This window comes from Chiloscyllium plagiosum, unplaced genomic scaffold (assembly GCF_037043375.1).
Source record: "Chiloscyllium plagiosum isolate Xiang-an unplaced genomic scaffold, Cpla_swu_hap1 HiC_scaffold_1, whole genome shotgun sequence".
In the NCBI taxonomy this organism is placed as follows: domain Eukaryota; kingdom Metazoa; phylum Chordata; class Chondrichthyes; order Orectolobiformes; family Hemiscylliidae; genus Chiloscyllium; species Chiloscyllium plagiosum.
In genome coordinates, this window is record NW_028270139.1 from 49,360,853 (window position 1) to 49,386,189 (window position 25,337).

A 25,337-nucleotide genomic window follows, 5' to 3' on the forward strand; every position below is an offset into this window, starting at 1 on the left:
CATAAACTTGATGCTGTGCCAAAAATGTGATTATTTCAGATTTCTGAAAACCATATCCAAGACATCACAATATTTTTCCCAGGACCTATAGAAATAGTTGACAACATCTTAGCAAGTGCAGTTGATTACTTATCACTACCTTTTCATTACCCTAACATACCTCTGTTTATACATTGCCATTGCAAATATGGCACGTTGTAACAGAAGTGTTTTTGCAAAAGCATCCAACACTAAGGATTGTTTGGACATTCTTTAGATTTGTCTAGGAAGAGGAAACTCCAATGGTATTAGTCAGCTGCTAAATTGAATCCTGTGAACTTGTGCCTGCAGATTAGGATGTGTGAGGGGCAGTGGGTCAGTACAGAATATGATTAGTGCAATCTGAAATTCCTTGCCTCCTTCCTTAAAAGTAACAAAATTAGAAACCTGAGTCTAACCCACCCACTTCTGTTTTTAATAATGTGCATGGTGTGATGAACACACTCAACAGGCGGGTCCTGAAATAGAACATTTCAATGTAACCGTATGCGTCACTTAGCTAATTTAAATCTAACATTGGGCCTATGTAGACCATCCCTGGTATCCATGTACCTGAAACAGAGTCAGTCTCTCATGTCCACTCCCCTCTTCGTGTTTTATTCATTTCTGATCTTCGTTCTTCCATCAGTGCTTGCTCTTATCCTAGTAACAGTCCCCCTCTGTGTCCACTCCCCTCACTCACTGTAATCCTCTTTGAATGACCTCCTCTCTTTCTTCCCAGTGTTTGTGCCCTTCCTGAGGCCTGCTGCCTGGTTAGCTTCTCAATTTAGCTGTTTGTATCCACAGTGAGAGAAAAAAATAAATCAGGTACTACAATGAAATTCAACAGGCCCTTCAGGAAACTCGTACATTAAGAGTTTCCTGATTTCTAGATTCCACCACCCCTACTCCCAACTTCCTTCCTGCTTGACAGCATCAGAATCTGAGTGTTAGTCTGGATGAAAATGGAAAATAGTAATGAGATGACTCAAATACATTTACCATTATCATAACCTGTAGTGTACTAACTGCACCACAACTAATATGGATATCCATATTAAACAGACACCTTTATGTTTTGCAACCTAGACTTCAATTCCTGTAATTTTGGCTTTATACTGGTGCATTTTGAGGAGGGTAAAATGTCTATCTCTTTTCTGAAAGAAAGTTGTGGAGTCTGTACTTGAAAATCTGAACTGTTGCATCCTCTGGATCTATCTTCAGTCCATTGTCGTGGAAGGAATCTGCATCTATAATCATACTGGATGTTGATCTAATATATTCAGACATTTCTGATAACAGTGCAGTGAATATTTACTTTTGAAGTAACAATTATTTTTAATGTAATTTTTTGCTATAGGAAAAGAGTCAGATTTTAGAATGAAAATATTTCTTCTGGAGAAGTAGACTTGTAAACTCATATATAATAACAATTATAAAAAGTGCTGGAGAAACTCAGGAGCATCAATAGACAAACAGAGATAATGTTTCATGTTCAATGAGATGTCTTCAGAACTGAAGGATCAGGAAAAATAATGGGTTTACTCTGTAGAAAAAGTAGGAGAAGAAGCAAGTGGAATGGATGGTAAAAGTGCCCCACAGAAAAGCCAATGCTAATGATAATAGAGAAGAGATATAAATGACAAGAATGTGTTAATGGTAGATTTTAATAGCAGGAAATGAATCACTTCTGCTGAGAGGAAAGACATACAAATATAGGTGGGGTATCCATAATGAGGATAGTGTTCATCTTCTGAAGTTGTTAAGTCAAATGTTGATTCTTGAAAGACTAAACAGAAAATTAGATATTGTTCCCGCAGTTTGACCAATAATGATAGATTGGTAACAACATGGTTTATCAAAATGTAAGCGACCAAAAGAAAAGGTGATTTTTGTGGATAGTACGGAAGCGTTCTGCAGTCATCCAGCTTTGTCTGTCCTTAAACTCATGTTATTTAAAAGTTAATACTCACTAGCATGAAATGACAGTGACTGCTCTATCTCCAGTGAAATAATAGAAAGAAATTCAATCAATTACCAAAGGCAATTCACCTTGGGAATGGCACAGAACAAATAATAACAATAGTAATTCTATACTCAGCCTGGGTTTTGCCTGTTAATTTAGAAAACGTTTTTTTTAAGAGCAGGATTGATTTGATTGCTGCTTTATTAATGGAACTGAAGTGGTCATGGCCCCAAACTAGCCAACAATGGGAAGTAACTGAAAGAAAATCTAACCCCAAATTCTTTACACCATTAGGCTACAGAAATCCGTTTATTTTACTGTTCATTTTTGGAAAAAGGTAGCTCTGGTAAATTGTGACATTGTGTGCTGTGACCAAACACATGGACCAAATGTTAAATCTACATCAAAAAAACTAAATAGTTTAAAATTAATCTGAATTGTGATGGTTTGAGTAACTGTTCATGTAATATTGATGAGGATACATCATGCACCAGAACTAATGAATTTTGTATGTATTAGTATGTATCTCACTATGTAAATGAAATCTCTTTCATACCACACTTTAGGCTCATATAATATTGCTGATATTAGCATGCATGTTCATATATAATTACTTGGAAAGGTCAATATATGCCTCATATTTCTACTCTAATTACATAATAAAAGCATTTTAAAAATCAGGGAATGATTTTTAGCCTATCAAGCTTATTTTTGGGTGGCACAGTAGCTCACAGCGCCAGGGACCCGGGTTTGAGTCCCACCTCGGGCACCTGTCTGTGTGGAGTTTGCACATTCTCCCCGTGTCTGTGTGGGTTTCCTCCGGGTGCTCTGGTGTCCTCCCACAATCCAAAGACACACAGGTCAGGTGAATCGGCTACGCTAAATTGCCCATACTGTTAGGTACGTTAATCAGGGGTAAAATTAGAGTTGGGGAATGGGTCTGCGTGGGTTCGGAAGGTTGGTGTGGACTTGTTGAGCTGAAGGGCCTGTTTCCATACTGTAGGGAATCTAATTTTTAAAAAAATTTAAAAATTTATAAACTGTACAATGAAACCTATCATGAACTTAATTTCACTTATTTGTGACAGAGAAGGTGATTAGACAAAATGCTGAATACAATCTAGATATGAATAGATAATAAAAGAAATAGTAAAAAGTCAAAAATAGACATTTACAAATTGGAAAATATTATTTACAGCTAAATAATATTTGAGACCGTAAGACAATATACATATATTAGTAGCTATGTTCTTTACAATCTAAGCTGCTCAACTATAAAGAAGTACATAACACATTGTGAAGAATTAAGATATTGTGGGTGAAATGTCACAATAATTCTATTAATTTCATAAACATATGGCACTTTAAAAGAATGAAGTGAGAGTATTGCAGTAATTTCTTTAATATTTTAACATGAATTATATGCTTAAATATGCTATTGTATTCTTTATACAAATATACATTGCCCTGGCTATTGAAATGGAGGTGAAAATAAAACTGAAAGGATCCGAAAAGAAGTGGAACTTTGTGCCAGATAATCTTCGGATAACCAGAGATCCAGATATTAGCCAAGAAAGCTACAAGCATTCAAATGGTTAATGAAAGATCTGAGTAGATTTTGAAGAAAAATGAAGGAGGCTGCTAGATTCGCACCAGATTGGTGAATTATTGACCAAAATAGCTAATCTGGTCTATTCTGTCCAAACTATTATGCATAGGAACCATGCCCAATGTTTACAGATTGTTCAGTGATGTAAGTGTTATAAAACCTTTTGTAAATACTCTCTCCTCCAGCAGGTACTGAGATGATGGTAGACGTATAGCCAACATATCTTTAGTTTGATTAATTTGTAATATTGGTTCCACTTCACTCAAACTTTTGATAAACAGTAATCTCTTGTCACTAAAGTGTATTTACCAAAGCCTGGATGCAGTATTGCTGGAAGAAAACAGCTCACCTGTGAGCTTTAAATATATAGTTCTACAATTTTTTAGTATTGAAATGCACTGAAAAGGTGTTGAAGGAAGCTGTGAAAGTATATTAATGTAATTCAAATTCAACAAAGAAATTTAGAAATAGAGATTTTTATGTAGTTTAAAAACTTTTAATGCTTCTGTTGCATGTTCATTACTTCAACCATAATTAGCAATACTTTTAAACGTATTGGTGGAATGAGATAATTTGATCTGTGCGCATATTTTAATAACCTGTGAATGCATATACAGAGAATGGTTTTGTTTTATTGTCACAACTCACTGGGGTAGCATATTGGGAATCAAGTTCCACCATTCCCAGATTAATCATAAATGTTAAAGATTTTAAAATAATGATACGAAATTCCATAATTTAATTTCAGACACAAGCTAATAGAAAGTATGGGCCAGATTTCTATGTTTCAGAAGAATTGCTGTTTATTAAAAGTAATTAGACTTAAGCTGCAGGAACCAGTTATAAACCACTGACATACAATATGGATAATTAGAACTCTAATCTGTTTATAAAATCCCCCCTTACACACACACACATGCACATACACACACAACACACAGAAACAGGTGAAAAATAACTCATGGACTGGGGAGCAGAATTGGAAAGACATTTTCCCTATTTCTCCTCCCCCACCTTTATCCCAGACCCAACCTTTCATCTCGGCACAGCCCTCTTGAACTCTCCTATCTGTGTATTGTCCTTCCCACTTCTCCGCTCCACCCTCCTCTCCGACCTATGACTTTCACCCCCACCTTTATCTACCAATCGAATTCCCAGCTACCTTCACCATCCCCCAGCCCCACCCCCTCCCACTTATCTCTCAGCCCCCTTGGGCCACCTCCTCATTCCTGATGAAGAGCCTATGCTCGAAACTATCCTGCTCCTCAGATGCTGCCTGACCAGCTGTGTTTTTCTAGTACCACATACTTTAGAACTGGAAAGACAGTTCAGGACTCTTTGTCCATCAATTCTATTGAGTTAGTCCTTACTGATCTGAAAGTGTTTTCTTGACTTCCCTTTTCCTAAATGCGTGCACTAGTTTGTAAGGTGCAATGGTGGCTAGTTCACTTGTAAAATATCTTTTTCAATTAAAAGGTCATAGTTTACAGCAATTGCTGAAGGAAAGATTGGCTCATTTTCTTCAGATTGAAGTGAGTTTTGACTACAAAGAACAAAGTTCATGAGCTAGGGCAGATCAAGTTCCTTCTCTGTATCTTGTTCCTAGCCTCAAGTTGTTCAGCTACTTGACAACCAATTAAACAGTTGCTGGCAAACAAAAGGGCACTGTCATCAGTAATTAGTCACCAGTCCATAGACCAATTAACTTTTTATTGCCAACCAGAACTTCATCTGAATATAAGCCCGTTGGCTCTTGATAAACATTAATTATTGTTTATTCAAACAACTGTTTCTACAATGCTTGCTATGTTGATCTTTAATTAATACCATAATACTTTAAACACTGGTTTAAAAACTGTTTTTTCTTATTTCAGTCCACAATTTTAAAAACAAAGGCATAATTCTTACACCATTCACGTCTGTTAAAGAATAATATGGTGGATGTATTCTGTGAACCTCAGATATCTGACTTTCTGAGATGTATCCTCTTATTTGTGTCATTCTTGACCAATATTGGCCTCCTTGTCAAAAGTTCGCACTTTAAAAATCTGAGCATTTTATCTATACTTATACATCACTGCAATGCTAAGTAAATTTGTTTGTGGAAGCTTGCTGTGCCCACATGGGATATTGGGTTTCCTCGGTTACAAGGATGATTACCCTTCAAAAGTGTTTCTTTGGCTGGAAGACACAGTGTGAATATTTAACATATAGACAATTTTACTCCCTGTTTGAAGCTGTAATTTTGAATAAGACAATTAACTTCTGATTTGAAGTCTAACATTTGATCAACTCAGTATCTGAGATGCAATCACGTTGCTTCAGGGCATCTAAACTGAATGGCCAGAAAGCTAACATAGGTAGCATTTCTATTTAAATAATAAGTACTGGGGACTGTTGTTCTTTAAGGTTGGAGACAATTTATTTATCATTAGGAATCTAGGCATAAACGTGCAATAACCATATTTGTTCTTTGAAATTTGCATCACAGGGTGGTAAAGAAGGAATTTAGCATGCTTGCCTTCTTTGCCCAGACCTTTCAGTATTGGAGTTGGTACATCATGTAGAGGCTGTATGAGACGTCGGTGAGGCCTCTTCTGGAGTACTGTCTGCAGTACTGGTTCGCTCGATTATAGGAAGGATATTATTAAATAGGAGATTCAGAAAAGATTTACCAGGATGTTGGCAGGAATGGAGGGTTTGAGACATAAAAATAGGCTGGGACTTTTCCAGTGGAGTGCAAGAGATTGAGAGGTGACTTTATTAAGGTTTATAAAATCATGAAAGGCAAGAAAATGTGAATGACAAGAATCTTTTCCCGAGGGTGGGGTAGTTCAAACTAGGGACATAATTTTAAGGTGAGAGGAGAAAGATTTAGAAAGAACATGAAAAGCAAAATTTTTTAAACAGGGAGTGGTTCGTGTGTGGAATGAACTGACTGAGAAAGTGGTGGATATAGGTAGAGTTTCAAGATTTTAAAAAACATTTGGATAAATACATGAATAGGAAAGATTTGGAGGGGTATGGGCCAAGTGCAAGCAGGTGGAACTAGATTAGTTTGGGAATGTGGTTGGTGTGGACTGGTTGGGCCAAGAGGTCTATTTCCCTCTTGTATGACGATGACTCTATGACATTTGAGGCAATACATCAGACATTTGCTAAGTTTTAACTGACCAGCATAAGATACTGGAATTCTTCACCCAGCTTGTCCAGATAATCCACTACCTTTTAGGGAATAGGTGTGCAAGATTATTTTGAGCTGACTGGGAAGTCAGCTGCCTCCAGAGTGAGATCCTGCCACTGAACAAAGTTAGTTTATCAGTATTCCGCTATGGTTGCAAAATGGTTATGTTACTAAAGGGGCTGTGAGTTCTAACCCTAGCATGCCAGTTGAGGAAATCAGTTGGCTGAAATAAGAAAGCAGTGGACATGGTGGTGATGTAACCACTAGATTGCCACGAGGGAAAGAAATCAACTTAACCTTGTCCTCATCAATCTACCAATGCAGATACATTTGTCCATGACATTGTTACAAAGAGTAGCCGCCATCATTTCAATTGAACAGATGTAACAAGCTCCAGGCCATCAACAGCAGCAAAATTGCACTCCACCAACTTCTGTAACCTTGTGGTCTGGTACTCTCCCCACTCTAATATTACTATCTGTTTAATTTGATTTGATCTATTTATTGTAACATGAAAAATACAGTGAAAAGTTCTGTTTAGCATCACCGCTCATTGACACCATCTTCAAACACAGAAAAATTAATCAAAACATAGGAGAAAATGAGGACTGCAGATGCTGGAGATCAGAGTCGAAAAGTGTGGTGCTGGAAAAGCACAGCTGGTCAGGCAGCATCCAAGGAGCAGGAGAGTCGATGTTTCGGGTATAAGCTCTTAATCAGGAATGGCAGGGTGGAAGCCAAGGGGGCTGAGAGATAAATGGGAGGGAAGTGTGGCTGGGGGGAAGGTAGCTGAGAATGCAACCCACTCTACACCTGGAGGAAGAATGACTCATCTTCCACCTTAGGACACTTCAGCCATATGGAATCAATGTTGATTTCACCAGCTTCCTCATTTCCCCTCCCCCACCTTATCCTGGATCCAAACTTCCAAATCCGCATTGCTCTATTGAACTTTCTTCTCACCTGCCTGCTCTACCCTCCAGTCTGACCTATCACTATCACCTCTCACCTTCATCTACCTATCGCATTCCCAGTTACCTTCCCTCCAGCCCCACCTCCCCTCCCATTTATCTCTCAACCCCCTTGGGCCACTCCCCATTTCTGATGAAGACCTCATGCTTAAAACGTTGATTCTCCTGCTCCTCAGATGCTGCCTGACCAGCTGTGCTTTTCCAGCACCACCCTCTTTGACTCAAAACATAGAATATAAAGGCAGAAAAATGAAGAAATAAAGAAAGTGTCCAACTTTATAGTCCTTCTTTTTAAGTGCTTCGTCATGGGCCATGGTCCTATTGATCAGGTATGAGCCCGCGTCACTGTGCTACTGCCACTGGAATGAAAGTTGCCATTTTTTGGCACCATCTCACCTTCACTGACATAATCGGTGCCATCTTTGTTGTAAAGTTAGAACAAAAAAACACAAAAGAAATAAAGGCAACAAAGCCAAAAAGAATGAGAAATGCCCAGATATTGAAGGTTTTTTTTTAAGTCTTATCTCTATGCAAGCACTGGGCCAAGCCATGGCCTGGAGTTTGGGAGGAGCTGAGTGCTTCCTGTCGATGATGCTCCAGCCTCTGATTCCAAAGTCACCTCTGATTCTGTAATAACCAGTGCCACAGCTGGATCCTGGAACATGTTTGGACAGGGCCCGCTTGCAGCCTTCAATCACCAGATCCCTTGCCAGATTCTGGAACATGCTCAAACAGGGCTGTCACCAATGCTTCACCAAAGCAAAATACTTTGAACGAAAGGAAAAGCACGAAGAAAAAGCAAAAGTGAAAAGAGAATAAAAGAGGGAAAAGCAGATTGAAGTGACCAAGTTCAGCAGCTCGAACACAATGCTGCTACTCTGTTGCCATCTAATCAGCATAAGATTCTGGCTCAGTAAAGAAATTGAAATAGCATGCCGAATGTAACTAAAAGGACGTGGCAACTGCGCGTAAAGTTACAATGCAGGACTCGGTGAGTGCTAGGTAGCTGAAGCAATATGCCTTGAACTAAGCATTCCCGGAACCAATGTCATAGTACAGAGCTATAGTCCACAAAGGATCACAGGCATTTCTATTCATTAGGGAGAGATAATTGGCAATGTACACAGAGAGAATAATCACTCCACCAGCTTGGGGTGAGGTAAGGGAGGCTGGTATCCATGCATAATCACAGCCAGGTCAAGGATTGAACCTGTGCTGTTAGCTTGATAATGCAACATACTCTAATCACCTAGCCAACTGACTAACCAAGTCCCATAATCAAAGTATAACAAGACTAATTGTGTAAAGTTCTGATGAAATGAAAGCTCATTGACATAAAATGTTACTCCTGTTTCTCTCCGCAGATGCTGTCTGACTAGCTGAGTACTTCCAGCATTTTCTTTTTTTATTCCAGATCAAAGCTTACCAGAACATGCAGCAGCCCAAGAAGGCAGTGAACCCCCATCCTCTCTCAGACAATTAGATATAGGCAATAAACTCTGCCTTTGCCATTGAAGCCTATGTCCAGTGTACAAAATATCAGCAAATAAATCTCTGGATCTGTCTGGCTCAGGTATTTATGCTTGCTACAGAATATTGACATGCTATTTAATTTAATCCTACAGTGACTACCTCCTGTACCTTCTGTAAGGATAGTCACTAATTAGTTACCTGGCAAGGGTGGATCTCAACTTTCTCTTGGTCAGCAGATTCTCTCCTGGGTGGCATGGTGATCAGTCCAACTTACCGCACTATGGACATAGACTACACACCAGCAAATGGATGTTACACCAATTTGGAATACAGACCTTCAGGAACAATTGGTTGCCTTGCTGCAGTATAACATTGCACCTTAGATAAAATCAAATCTGAAGAACAGCTATCTGGCAGGAATGCTAATGCACTAAAGGAGTTCTAAAGAAGAGTCATGTGGGACTCAAAATGTTAACTCTGTTTCTCACTCCACAGATGCTGCTGCATCTTTTCAGTTTCTCCAGGTCTTGCTGGTTTTGTTTCAGATTTTGAGCATCCATATTACTGCAAGCAAGAATCTGCAAGCCTGATGTTCTGGTAATGACTTCTGGAAATTGCTACCAAAATGCAGAGAATGCTGGAGAAACTCAGCTCACAATCATTAACAAAGTGCTAGTATCATCGACAGTGCTATTGAGCCACATTTACTCAGAAATAACCTGTTCACTGATGTTCACTTTGTGCTTCAACATAAACACACAACTCCTGAACCCATCATAGCCTTGATCCAAACATCTACAAAAGAACTGAACCCTGAGGGGTGTCAAGACAGCTTTCGACCAAACGTGATATCACGCAGCCCTAGAGAAAACAAAATCAATGGGAATCACAGGGAAAACTCTCCATTGGTTGAAGTTAAATTTAGCACAAAGGAAGATGGTTGTGCTTATCTGAGCTCCTGGACATCTCTGCAGGATTTACTCAGGTTGTGTCCTCAGTCCAACCATGATCAACTGCTTCATCAATGACCTTTTCCCCATCATAAGGTCAAAAGTGGAGATGTCCATCCCCAACAAAGAATAATCTAGTCATCTTCCCTTGACATTCAATGGCATTACCATCATTGAATCCCTGACTGTCAACATCCTTGGGGTAACATTGACCTGAAACTCAACTGGGTCAGTCATGTAAATGCTGTGACTGCAAATGCTTGTCCACCAACTGCAACACAGTGATCAGGAGTGTGATGGGATATTCTGCATTTGTCTGGTTGACTTCAGCTCCAACAATCCTCAAACTATTCAATAGCATTCAGTACGGAACAACTCACTTGATTTGCATGTATTCCACACATTCAGCTTCATTCCTTGCATCACCAATATGTGAGGTCAGCAGTGCATACTGTCGACAGGATGCACTGCAGCAACTCGCCAAAACTCCTTCTAACAGTATCTTCCAAATCCTTGAGCTATATAACTTAGGACAAGGGTAGCAAATGTCTGGGAACACTGCCATGTTCAAGTTCCCCTCCAAGCCACAGATCATCTTGAGTTGAAAGTGTATCTCCATTCTTTCACTATCACCTGATCCTGAAATTCCCTTACTAACAACATTGTGGGTGTACCTATACCTCAAATAGAGGTTCAAGAAGCTGGCTTAATACCACCTATTAAGAGCATTTAGGGATGGGCCACAAATATTAGCCGAGCCAGAAACATCCATATGCTATGCAAAAACAGATTTTAAAAATGCTCTCAATAATGGCTGATCCAATGAGGTAAGGACATGTTGGCATAGTTGTCCATTGCTTGCTAGCTCTTGTTGCCTCCAGGTTTGTGCCATCTTGACCTGCAAGAGAGTGGTGTGTGGTGCAATCTGGCAGTGCGTGAAAGCTGGGACATGTTAGAGCAAGGTTGTCAGCAGTGTTAATGGTGTGGAGGTGAAGTGATACATATGAATGTGAGGAATGATCAGTAGCTTGTTGGTCAGCATGTGACGGGTTGTGAGGGTAGTGGTGCTGCTGATGGGGCACGGCCTTTGAGGTAGCATTCACTGACTTTGATCACTCTCGTGCGATCATTGAACTTCTTGCAGAATTATATCCAAGTCTTTGAGGTGTAAATTGGCTGTCACTCTTATCTGATGGCACTGCCTTCTGAGATTTTGTCTGGGAAAGCCTCCTGGTCTTTTGCAAATAGATGTCCCTGTACCTTTTGACCAAGGTCACCATGTGTAGCATCAGCATATCTCGGACTTTCCACTCCATTTGAATGTGAATGTAGGAGGTACAGTTCATAAGTTTGCTGATGACACCAAAATTGGAAGTATTGTGGACAGCGAAGAAGATTACCTCCTTTCAATGGAATCTTGATCAGATGGGCCAATGGGCTGAGGAGTAGCAGATGGAGTTTATATTAGACAAATGTGAGGTGCTGCATTATGGAAAATCAAATCAGAGCAGGACATATACACTTAATGGTAAGGTCCTGGGGAGTGTTGCTGAACAAAGAAACCCTGGAGTGCGGGTTCATAGCTCCTTGAAAGTAGAGTTGCAGGTAGATAAGATAGTGAAGAAAGCACTAGGTATGCTTTCCTTTGTTGGTAAGAGTATTCAGTATAGGAGTTGGGAGGTCATGTTGCGACTGTATAAGACATTGGTTAGGCCACTGTTGGAATATTGCATGCAATTCTGGTCTCCTTCCTATCGGAAAGATGTTGTGAAACTTGAAAGGGTTCAGAAGAGATTTACAAGGATGTTGCCAGGGTTGGAGAATTGAGCTATAGAGAGAGGCTGAATAGGCTGGGGCTGTTCTCCCTGGAGTGTCAGAGGCTGAGGGGTGACCTTATAGAGGTTTATAAAATAATGAGGGGCATGGATAGATGAATAGACAAGGTATTTTCCCTGGGTGGGGGATATCTGAACTAGAGGGCATAGATTTAGCGTGAAAGGGGAAAGATATAAAAGGGATCGAAGGGGCAATTTTTTCAAGTAGAGGGTGATGTGCGTATGGAATGAGCTGCCAGAGGAAATGGTGGAGGCTGGTACAATTACAGCATTTAAAAGGCATCTGGATGGATACATGAATAGGAAGGGTTTGGAGGGATATGGGCCACATGTTGGCAAAGGGACTAGATCGATGTAGGATATCTTGTCAGCATGGATGAGTTGGACTGAAGGGTCTGTTTCCATGCTATACATCTCTATGACTCCCATGTTGTGTCGTAATTCAGTGGTCTTCTTGTTCTTGCCCTGACAGCTAGTTTTAGAATCTGCTGCAACCAGAATACACTTGCCCTGTAAGAGAGGTGATCTGACTTGAAATACCTTTAAGCGATGCCAAACTTTATTTTTCTCTCCTTGCTGAGGGATGCAGTCACAAAGCAACATAATTTGCACTGAGCTGAATGCTACAATCATTCAAATAAGCAGGCAGCAGGAAGTTTACTTACTGCCTGCTTTTGAAGCAACAGACACAAGAGAATTGTTATCCCTGGATCCATTTTTGGATCTTATTGATTTTCAGTGCCTCACTTCCAAGTCAAAATCATGTTAAAAAATGCTTTACTTGTCATCTTGTGGGTTTGAGCTGATAGACTAGTCTTTTGAGGATTAATTGATTTTTAGAATGAGACTCATGACATGTAATGTAGAATACATTTCCTGTTTTACTTTTACTGTAATGTCTTGCACCAGGAAATGACATGAACAATGTATTTTGATATTCAAATTTTAAAAATCCACTTGTAAACATTGTAATAATCCATATCCACGTTTGACCATCTTTGTCTTCTTTTCTTTTGATTTTTCATGCTGTGTTGAAGCTCTAAGGAAACTTGTCAGCTTCAATCAATCTCAAACCACCCTCTACCAGTTTTACACGCTTTCTTCAGTTAAACATAATACCATTGATCGATCCCTTTTAAATCCTTTAACGTGCATTTTTTTTGTCAGTGCACAGACATTGCTAGCAATCAGAAATGTGAGTATTGGATCAATGATTAAAGGTAGTGGACCATTATCTACTCCTATTGTATTGTGAGTTAGAATTATTTAACTGCCAGCCTTTTCAGCTCCTTGGCAATATTAATGATAGATATTATACAATTTATTTTTCAAAGGTAACTCAGATTCAGGCAGAAGTAAATTGATGTAACCTTTATGGAGGCAATATAACTTCACGCATGTCAGTCTTAATATGCATCAAACTCTCAGTAGAAGAAAAAATGACATTGAAGTACAAGCTTCAAATATTTTTGACACATTAATTGTTAGTTATTTAAATATATTATTTTACATGACACACACAATAGTCTTTTTACAACTGAATAGAAAACAATGCATTACTGGTTTTATTATGCAAGGTATAATTATATTTTTTGTAAACTATCACATGTAAATTGATATGGGTATTCATTTAGAAAAATGGTGTTTTGAATTTTCATTGAAAATCAGATTACAGTTATGATAAAACTATGGAGGTGAATTCCTACACTCTCCATGTTTCTAGCAATCATAATTAGAGGAAGATTGCTTTGAATTTATAACTGAATTTGAAAAAAACAAGATTATGTTTACAATATTTTTCCCTGATGCAAAATGACACTTTTCTATATTTTGTTTCCGGACCCCTGGTTTCTCGAAATGGCGCAAATGTTTCATTGCAATCTGATACTTTGAGACTGCCACAAAAATCAGTCACGCAGACACTAGGTCAATTTTTTGGTGCATCTTGAAGTATACATGCTGAAAAATGCGCTGAGTATTCCCACCGACATCAGGAGCAGAGGAGGAATTATTTTCCCAAATAATGTAAGTTAACATTTAATGAGATATCCAAGGAAGATCCCTCATTCCTGACACAATTAAGATATTTACTTAAATCTAAATATTTTATTACAAGTAATTATTTTATTTTATGCTTCATTTGCTTAATGCTTGATATGTTATCAGTTTTTTAAAGAGATAAAATGTTGGTCTGTGATGGCATCATTAATTCAGTTATAATGATGACTCATTTTTGTCTTTCTCTAATCTTGGAATAAATGTAATTAGTGAGGACTGCAGATGCTGGAGATCAGAGTGGAAGAGTGTGGTGCTAGAAAAACACAGGTCAGGCAGCATCCGAGGAGCAGGAGAGTCGACGTTTCAAGCGTTAGCCCTTCATCAGGAATGATAAACATAGTTAGGTGAGATTTTAACTGACTAAAAGATATTCACCAACTGAGTGAAAATTGCGTTCTTAAAGTTGAATAATGATGAAAATTTAAAAAATTGAAAATTAAAACCCCTCCAAGACTGTCACAAACATTGCTCCTTTATGCAACCCTTCGTGTTCGGAACTGTTAACTTTTCCCAGTTGTAAAAGCAAGAAAATACCATAAAGCCCTCCATGGCTTGTGATACAGCACTGGGAGGCAGGCAGCTTAAATTATTCCACAGAGGCAGGTATCCCATTACCGAGACACCCTATAATTACACGTGGAGAGTCCTTGACACTGATCTAGTTCCCACAGAGTCAGCTGTTAGAGTGAGCAGAATCCCTGACGCTCAGGGCTCCCTGATTGGACCAGATTAACAACCCCAGTCAGGGAACTCGTATTTTCTGAAGTCCACCTGGCTGACCTCATTTCAATCACTGCAGCAACACTATCCTATGCATTGCTTTGCACTTAATTATTTCTAAAATGTTGAATAATATCCAGGATAATACAATCTTAATGCATGTAATTAGATGTTAAATGTTTCTTCTGTAGGATCAATGTTAATCACTTGCAGCTGGATTTTCAAATGCCTGTGGTGTTGAGCACAAGTTTTGGGTGTTAATTGTAAAATTGCATTCCCAAAGGTGGCATTGATCCTGAAGCTTCCAGTCTGTACTATAACTTTCAGTGGGAGGATGGGAATCAGGAACCCACAAGTCTCCAATTAACTGCTTGTTAAGCTCATTGATGAACTCATTAACAGGCCTCAGAGGAGCTACTTTAAGTTTTCAATTGGGAAGCATGGAGAATAAACAGTGTTAGTGACATGTCAGGCTATGAGATACTCATGTTTGTGATTATTGAGCAATTGGACTCATGAGAGGAATGTGGTGCACTTGGGCAGAAGACATTTCTAAACTGATCCTTGTGAATGGATTTTGGCAGCTGAGGGAATTGGAGCGGGAGCAGGCTATTCTGAGAATGGACTACATCATGAAGAGTCGCTTCAAAAGGTACATCCTCCTGACCAGAAAAGCACGGTGAGTGGCTGTGTGAGGAGAAAGGCATTATCTAAGACATATTGGGGACTGCCTTCAAATCAGCTAACTGCAGATGACACATAGTCGGTGCCATAGAAGATTGTACATCTCCAGGCAGCTGGTCTCTGACAGCTGTTTGTGTTTTCTTTTATTTGTAATTGGGCCAGCATTGATTACCCATTCCTAATTGCCCTCAAACTGTGAGGCTTGCTAGACCATCCCTGAGGGTAATTAAGAGTCAACCACATTGTGATGGGTATGGGGTCACATGTAAGCCAGACCAGGCAAGGAAAGCAGATTTTTCCCTAAGGGACCTTAGTGAACAAGTTAGGGTCTTTATTGACAAAAGGTCTCTTGGCCCACATGACAGTTCTCATCAGGATTGGCTTGAATTTCTCTGTATATGACCATTCCAGTGTTCCACTGTGGACTTGGGTAGCATTTTGCAGTTGAGTGGTCACCAGACATTCAGACACTCATGGATGCCATAAACTGGAATATGGAAGGCAACATACATTTTGAGACAGTCGGGCTACAGTAGGCAAAGTGGGCATTACTGTTGGTCATCATTCATGGTTTCCCTCAGGCCGAGGGAATCATTGATTGCTCAGACAAATGGACTAGCTATTCAAATTCACGAACAGAAAGAATTTCCACATATTGAATATCCAGCTGGTCTGTTACCTCAAGAATCACATTCTGCAGGTCTGAGCAGTTAGGGCAACGTCAGGGTGAGAGATGGTTCCTGATACCCATGTGGTACAGACACAGATACAGGGAGACTTTAACGATAGAGCCTTCTCACAGCACAAATCTGCATTGAATAAATCAATGGCACCTTAATGATGTGCTCCTGTTGTTATTGACCAGTCAATGGTGTCCTCCAGCACAACCAGCCAAGGTGTCTCTTATTGTGGTCATCTGCTGCCCGCAGGGTGGTTTGGCCACAAACCCCATGCTAGTCCTACAATACCTCACTTGAACAGCTCTCTAGATGACTTTTTACCTCAAATTCCATCAAAAAGTGAAATAATCCATCAGTACACACACCTGAAGAGAGGTATTCATTGCCAGCAACTTCCTCACCTCACAGAACATAGAACATAGAACTTTACAGTGCAGTACAGGCCCTTCGACCCTTGATGTTGCGCCAACCTGTGAAATTAATCTGAGGACCATCTAACCTACACCATTCCAATATTATCCATATGTATGTCCAATGCCCTTTTAAATGCCCTTAACGTTGGCAAGTCTACTACCCCTACTGCTCTCCGAGAAAAGAAACTACCCCTGATAACTGTCCTAAATCTATGTCCCCTCATGTTAGCCTTCACCGTCCAAGGAAAGAGGCTCTCACTGTCCACCTTATCTAACCCTCTGAATATCTTACACATCTCAATTAAGTCACTTCTCAACCTTCTTCTGTCCAACGCAAACAGCCTCAGTTCCCTCAGCCTTTCCTTGTAAGACCTTCCTTCCATACCAGGCAATATTCGAGTAAATCTCCTCTGAACCCTTTCCAAAGCTTCCATATCCTTCCTATAATGCAGTAAACAGAACTGTACGCAATATTCCAGGTGTGGCCTGACCAGTGTCTTGTACAGCTAAAGCATGAGCTCATGGCTCCGAAACTCAATCCCCCTATCAATAATCACCAACACACCTTCTTAACAACCCCATCAACCTGGGTGGCAACTTTCAGGGATTTATGCACCTGGATACCAAGATCTCTCTGTTCATCTGCACTGCCAAGAATTTTACCATTAACCCAGTCCTCTGCATTTCTGTTATTTATTCTGAAGTGAACTACCTCACACTTTTCCACATTAACCTCCATTTGCCACTTCTCCATCCAGCTCTGCATCTTATCTCTGTCCCTCTGGAACCCATAACATTCTTTGGCACTATCTACAACTCTGCCTACCTTAGTGTCATCCACAAATTTACTAACCCATCCTTCTATGTTCACATCCAGATTATTTATAAAAATGACAAACAGCAGTGGCCCCAAAACAGATCTTTGCAGCATACCATTGGTAAGTGAGCTCTAGAATGAACATTTCCCATCAACTACCACCCTCTTTCTTCTTTCAGCTAGCCACTTTCTGATCCAAACTGTTAGATCATCTTCAATCCCGAAACTCCGTATTTTGTGCAATAGCCAACCGTGTGAAACCTTATCAAATGCCATGCTAAAGTCCACATACACCACATCAACCACTTTACCTTCATCCACCTGTTTTGTCACCTTCTCAAAAAAACTTGATAAGGTTAGTTAGGCACGACCTACCCTTCATAAACCGTGTTGACTGTCCCGAATCAAATTATTTCTTTCCAGATGATGATAAATCCCATCTCTTATAACCTTTTCCAATACCTTACCCACAACTGAAGTAAGGCTCACTGGCCTACAGTTACCAGGGTTGTCTCGACTCCCCTTCTTAAATAAGGGAACAACATTTGCGATCCTCTAGTCTTCTGGCACTACTCCTGTCGTCAATGATGACATAAAAATCGAAGCCAAAGGTTCTGCAATCTCCTCCCTGGCTTTCCAGAGAATCTGAGGAGAAATCCCATCCGGCCCAGGAGTCTGATCTATTTTCAGATTTTCCAAAATTGCTAAAATCTCCTCGTTGTCAACCACAATCCCATCTAATCTAGTAGCCTGTATCTCTGTATTCTCACTAACATTGCCCTTTTCCAATGTGAATACTGACGAAAAGTATTCATTAAGTGCTTTCCCATATCCTCAGATTCCATACACAACTTTCTACTACTATCTTTGATTGGCCCTAACCTTACTCTAGTCATTCTTTTATTCCTGATATACCTATAGAAGGCCTTAGGGTATTCCTTGATCCTAACTGCCAAAAACTTCTCATGTCCCCTCCTGGCTCTTCTTAGTCCTCTCTTTAGATCTTTTCTGGCTAACATATAACTCCCAAGCCCCCTATGTGAGCCTTCATGCCTCATCGTCACATAAGCCTTCTTCTTCCCCTTGACAAGAGTTTCAACTTCCATGGCTCCCTCTCTCGACAACTACCTCCCTGCCTGGCAGGTACATACTTATTAAGGACCCGCAGTAGCTATTCCCTAAATAAGCTCCACATTTTGAGTGGAATGCGGAAATCCCTTGCAGTTTCCTTCCCAATCCTATGCATCCTAAATCTTGCCTAATCGCATAATAATTGCCTTTCCCCCAGTTATACCTCTTTCCCTGCGGTATATACCTATCCCTGCCCATTGTTATTGTAAACATAACCGAATTGTGGTCACTATCACTAAAGTGCTCACCTACCTCCAAATCTAACACCTGGCTGGGTTCATTCCCCAGTACCATATCTAATATGGCGTCGCCCCTTGTTGGCCTGTCTACATACTGTGTCAGAAAACCCTCCTGCACATATTGGACAAAATCTGATCCATCTAAATTACTTGAACTATAGTATTCCCAGTCAATATTGGGGAAGTTAAAGTTCCCCCATAACAACTACCCTGTTACTCTCGCTCCTATCAAGATTCATCTTTGCTATCCTTTCCTCTATATCCCTGGAACAATTTGGAGGCCTATAGAAAACTCCCAACAGGATGACCTCTCCTTTCCTGTTTCTAACCTCAGCCCAAACTACCTCAGTAGATTAGTCCTCAAACGTTATCTCACTGCTGTAGTACTACCCTTGATTAACAATGCCACATGCCCTCCTCTTTTAACATCTTCTCTGTTCTTGCTGAAATATCTCAACCCTGGAATCTGCAACAATCATTCCTGTCCCTCCTCTAGCCATGTCTCTGAAATGGCCACAACATTGAAATCCCAGGTACCAACCCATGTTGCAAGTTCACCCACTTTTTCCTGGCATTGAAGTACACACATTTCAAATCAACATCCTGATTGCCAGTGTGCTCTCATGACCTTGTAAACCTCTCCCTGACCTCCCTCAATCTCCTGTACACTGGAACTACAATTCAGGTTCCCATTCCCCTGCTGCATTAGTTCAAACCCCCCGAAGAGCCTTAGCAAATTCCCCCTTCCCCCCCCCCCCCCCCCCCCCCCCAGGATATTGGTACCCCTCTGGTTCAGGTGAAGACCATCCTGTTTGTATAGATCTCACCTTCCCCTGAAAGAGCTCCAATTATCCATGAATCCAAACCCCTCCCTCCTGCACCATCCCTGCAGCCACGTGTTCAGCTCCACTCTCTCCCTGTTCCTCGCTTTACTAGCATGTGGCATAGGCAACAAACCAGAGATAACAACTCTGTTTATTCTAGCTCTAAGCTTCCACCCTAGCTCCTTGAATTTCTGCCTTAGATCCCCACCTTCCTTCCTACCTATGTCATTGGTACCTATGTGGACCACGACTTGGGGCTGCTCCTCCTGCTGAACACTCTCTGCTCATTCCTGAAGAAGGGCATGTGCCCGAAACGTCGAATCTTCTGTTCCCTAGATGCTGCCTGACCTGCTGTGCTGTTCCAGCAATAAAGTTTCAGCTGCTCCTCCTCCCCCTCAAGGATCCCAAAAACATGATCAGAGACATCATGAACCCTGGCACCTGAGTCGCAACACACCAACCGTGAGTCTCTCTCCTTCCCACAGAACCTTCTATCTGTCTCCCTAACAATAGAGTCCCCAATGTCTAATGCTCTGCTCCTATTCCCCCGTCCCTTCTGAACGGCAGGGACAGACTCTGCACCAGAGACCTGTGCCCCATTGCTTACCCCTGGTAAGTTTCTTTCCCCTCCCCCCCCACCACACACCCCCAACACCCCCACAAAAGTATCCAAAATGGTATACTTATTGTTGAGGAGAACCACCAGAGGAGATCCCTGCACTGCCTGCCGGTTCCCTTTCCCACCTCTAACGGTAACCCATCTACCTTCTTCATGTGACTGTAGAGTAACTACCTTCCTGTAACTCCTCTCAATAGCCCCTCCTCCTCCTCCTGATTGATCCGAAGTTCATCCAGCTCCAGCTCCAGCTCCAGTTCCCTAACACGGTTCTTGAGGAGCTGGAGTTGGGTGCACTTCCCATAAATGAGGTCAGCAGGGACACTGGAGGTGACCCTTACCTCCCACATACTGCAGGAGGAACATTCAAATGCCCTAACCTCCATTCCCACTATTCTAAATTCCCAAACAGACTGCTGAAAAACTGAAACACCAAAAGAAAACACTTGTCACCTTATAAACCGATGCACCGAACATTTTTTTGGTTAGAGGAGGAGGATGCATGGGAGACACTACCAAAGTCGTGTTTTGGGAAAAGTAATCACCCAAATATGTAACCTCGTGATCTCTCAACTGCCTCCAGGAACTGAACAGTGCCCAAATTGAAAGTAAGTAATTTAAACTGTATACTCACGTATCCCGACAGGCTCCGCTGCTCCCTGGTGACCTCGTGACCTCTCCGAATGCCTCCAGGAACTGAACGTTGAACTGCATCAAGACTAATAAACCCCCACCCAAATCAATCCTTATCTCAATTTTAACATTAAACTTCAATAATTTAACTGTCTTATTCAGTTTATAATGCAGTGCCTCAAGACACACCCTCTGTGACTGAAGATCGGATAGGACAACCTGTTCCTTTGTGTCTGAGTCTTCTGCTATCTCATCATAGCAGTGTCAGTGTCTGTCATTGGGCCTTGGGAAGAGTATGCGGCTGGTTTCCTCTAAGGGGTGACTCCTCATCAGCCTCTTTGACTGTCTCAGCCTTTTATGTGCCATCCTTCCACCCCTAACAAGGCAACCCAGTGGCATGCAGTTGGCATTCACTCCAAGCTTCTCTGTGCCTAACAGTGACACTGAGCAGGAAATATTACAGAGAGTTGCAGTCTTTCTGTACATCAGCACACAGTTCCTGCACCCACTCAGAATGGTGCTGCCCCTATGACTCTCCAGAAAGGTTGGACCCTCTCTCAATAAAGGAGCTCATTCATTCAGGTCCCTGTATTGTCACTGTGCACATGTACTGCATGGTCTCTGTCAGTAACTGCCCATGGCTCTGCAATGCCTCAGGGATCTCCATCATCTGGGAATTCACCTGCCTCTGATGTTCTGGAAAGACCCTCCTTGTTTGTGACACCCGAAGGCCAGCCTCGCCACCCAGTGGGGCACGGCTGTGTCTGACCTCCCTCCTCTGAAGGGGTGTGCCCACAGCAGACTGCCCTCCTCCTGCTCATTTGGGATGTGCTGCTCCCTGGTGCCCCCCATTTTAAAGTAGATTCTGACCCCACTGAGCTGGCTGTGTCTGCACTGGTCAATGAAGGGGAGGAATAATGGGATGGTGCAGCCTCTGTAAAGTCTCCCATCACCGAGGGGGCCAGCGATGCCAGACACACAGTACAGCCTACATGGGTAACACAGGGAGGCTATGGGAACACAGGATCCTCAGCTGGTGTCTCAGTACGAGTAATTCTCAGGATGACTGTAGCCCTGTAGCGACAGCATACATTTAATTGGAGTGACCTCCATACCCTTTAACTAAAAATTAAATTATCAATTAATCCTGCTCTTCACAGCCTCCAATCTCAGCAACATCTACAGGTAGCCATTATAACATCCTTTTTACAGCCAGCAACACCTCCTCCATTGACGTAGGGTTGTCCATAACCACCACAACACCATTCATTCAAGTCGTGGCACAGTGGCTCAGTGGTTAGCACTACTGCCTCACAGCACCAGGGTCCAAAGTTCAATTCCAGCTTTGGGTGACTGTCTGTGTGGAGTTTGCACATTCTGCGTGGGTTTCCTCCCACTGTCCAAAGGTGTGCAGGTCAGGTGAATTGGCCATGCTAAATTGCCCATAGTGTTAGGTGCATTAGTCAGAGGGAAATGGGTCTGGGTGGGTAACTCTTCAGAGGGTTGATGTGGACTTGTTGAGCCGAAGGGCCTGTTTCCCACACTGCAGGGAATCTAATCTAATCAAGTAATCTTGTAGCTGTTCTAGATGGGTCTTAAATGCGCTTAATTGTGTGGAGTGCAAAAGTGCATTATGATGCGACTGTGGACAGAACAGCTTAGGATATCAGGTACAGAATCCAGTTCCAACTCATAGTCTCAGTGACAATGTGTGTCCTCTCAATGTAATCTGAAAACTAGTTCCTAATGTGCAAAAACCTATTTCCTGTTGAATACAAGAGCCTTTTCTGGTTTGAATTCCCTCTACTATACTAGACCAATCAGGCTTAGTAGATTCCCACACTTCAAGAAGGTGGTAGCAGTAAATCCACTACATGATAAATGACAGACTCAGTTTCAATGCACATTTAACATGGTGAGCAGTGGCAGAAGTCTGAAGACTTTTCATTATTTCAGATTCAGTTGTAAGTTGCCTTCTTGTGCAAACAGCCAGAAGCGAGTAAAGCTGAACGTTGAAGAATCTTACAGAAAAATCCTTTGGGGCAAGATTCAATGAGCGAAGTCAGTGTTATAAGTCAAAATTCATAAGAGATAAAATTGGTGTAGGAATTGCTGATGAGTCTTTGTCAGATTTATCACGGTCATAAGTTTTGAATCTTATGAAAGCCATTCATATGGAAGTCTAGAAGCACCAGAATCCCAAGAGGAAGGGAGCAACCTTGGCACAGAAGGTCAACAAACATCAATCAATTTTTATCATTTAAACCACAACTGGTAGAGATGGGAAACCAAATGCCTAAGGTGGACAAACATCCATTCAGCAAGATCTCAAGGACATCTAAACATTTTACCACTGCTGATAGTTCAGAACATTGATTAGATAACCTTGCTGTCAGATTAAAACCTAATGTTACAAGGACCCGAAACACATTTCCAATGCCTATTCTTGTTATTGTTGTAGTAGACACACTCACTGTTTAATATTTACACCCATAATTGTGTGGATGTTTGATTGGAATATAAGAACATAGGAACAGGAATAGTCTATTCACCACATTGATTCTGCCCTGCCATTCAATTTAACCATGGCTGATTGCATACATAAGTGCCTTTCACCTGTCCCATCCCAATTATCCTGTACACCATTGGCAATCAGAATGCATCGATCCTTACCTTAAAAATACACAAGAGACAGAACTTCCACAGGCCATTATGGAGAGAAGTCCAGATGTTCACAATCCTTTAAGTGAACAAAATTAATTTTCAATTTGGACATAAGTGTCATCCCCAATCTCTAAATTGTGTCCCCTGGATTTTACACTCTTCAACCAGGGGGAAAAAACCTTGCCTGCAACCGTCCCTTTAAATATTTCATAAGTTTCAATGAGGTTATCACCTTTCCTTTTGTGAATCTTTGGTGAATACTGGCCCACTTTGCCCAATCTCTTTTCATAAGACAGTTTGACCATCCCAGGAATGAGTCTGATTAACATTCGGTGAAATCCTTCGATGACAAAAATATCTGTCCAAAGATAAGGAGACCAAAGCTGCACACAATACTCCAGGTGCGGTCTAACCAAGCTCCTATATAATGATATTGCATTTTGTTATTTTGCTCAGGCTTAGTAAGTAATAAATATGTTTTTCTTTCACTCAAGAAATCTTGTAATTGGTCTTTTCATTTTGTTCCAGCAAGCAAGATTTTAACTGGTGTGATATAACTGCCTCCTGAAAAGAATTAAAAATCTTTGCTGAGGCCAACTGATGGTGTGCTTAAAAGAAGGGAAACCATTTACCTCTCCTCACTTAATCAGAACAGTGTCAAACCTTGATCAAAATACTCCTGTGAAGTACATTGGGATGTCTAATTACTTTCATGGAACTATATAAATACAAATTATTTTGTTGTGTATGAATTATTTAAATAATGGGAATTATAATTATCAGTAATTTACAAAAAGAAATGTTTAATAGGACATGGAATTTTGATGGTGTGAGTGCAATTCTTCAGAAATGGGATCCATGATGCATCCAAAGAGAAATGTTGTTTGACTGTAAAATTTCTTGCTAAATGTAGAACTAGATCACATTGGATTTCAGAAGAAGCTAGCCAAAGAGAATTTATTACACTTATCAATGCTATACGCTGCTATAGTTCAAGCTGATAGCTTCAGCTACTGTCGCAGGTAATATGAAAACTGTTTTACATGAGTAAACAGTGACTAGGGTGAAGGAGGGGTTTGCTTTTGTGAGGGAGTGTGAACCATACTGGATAAATGCAGTGAGCAGCTTGGCTTTGTGGCTACTGTGGCATTGTGCTGCCAATGAAAGGGCATGGCAGCCTTTCAATTGGAGCAGGCATAAAGGATGCCAGTCTTTTGTCGGATACCTGGTGAGTTGTGAGTTGTTCCTGGAATAGTGAGTCGTACAATAGGGCTACAATCAAGTGAGAGGGGTGCCATTGGGGTAGGTGGGTAGTTGGTGGGACAAGTTTGGTAAGATGTAGTAAAAGATCTTGCTAGACCGCTGTGAGAAAGCTTCCAAGAAACTCAGCCAAAATGGAAAGGTTCAGCCCAGTGATTTAGTTTCATTTTTCAAGTTGTTCTGTTGAGCTTACATGAATTGTGATGAGGACTTTCAATGCCTGAATTGAAGAGATGGGAGTCACTCAAGCATAGCAAAGAAAAGCTGGGCTAATGTCCAGTGACAACCAGCCAGAGAAACAATTGTAAAATGTTCAGCGTCCAGCATAAACCTCCACAGAACCTCAGTTGTCAAATCCTGCAAACTAGAAGAAGACCTATTTATGCATAAAGGGAGGCATGGTGGTACAGTGGTCAGCATTGCTGCCTCACAGCACCAGGGACCCAGGTTTGAATCCACATTCTGATGATCATCTGTGTGGAGTTTGCACATCCTCCCAATGTCTGCGTGGATTTCCTCTGAGTGCTCCAGTTCCCTCCCACAGTCCAAAGATGTGCAGGTTAGGTGGATTAGTCATGGAAAATGTAGGGTT

General features: G+C 41.1%; 1 long non-coding RNA gene across 1 annotated transcript in view; it reads right to left on the reverse strand.

The window, feature by feature from the left end:
- The window catches only part of LOC148152114 (uncharacterized), a 96,611-nt gene that overhangs the window by 20,155 nt on the left and 51,119 nt on the right, over positions 1 to 25,337 (reverse strand). Inside the window, exon 2 of the long non-coding RNA XR_015757889.1 lies at positions 23,495 to 23,561. This is a non-coding gene — a long non-coding RNA (uncharacterized LOC148152114). The remainder of the gene's footprint in view (positions 1 to 23,494; positions 23,562 to 25,337) is intronic.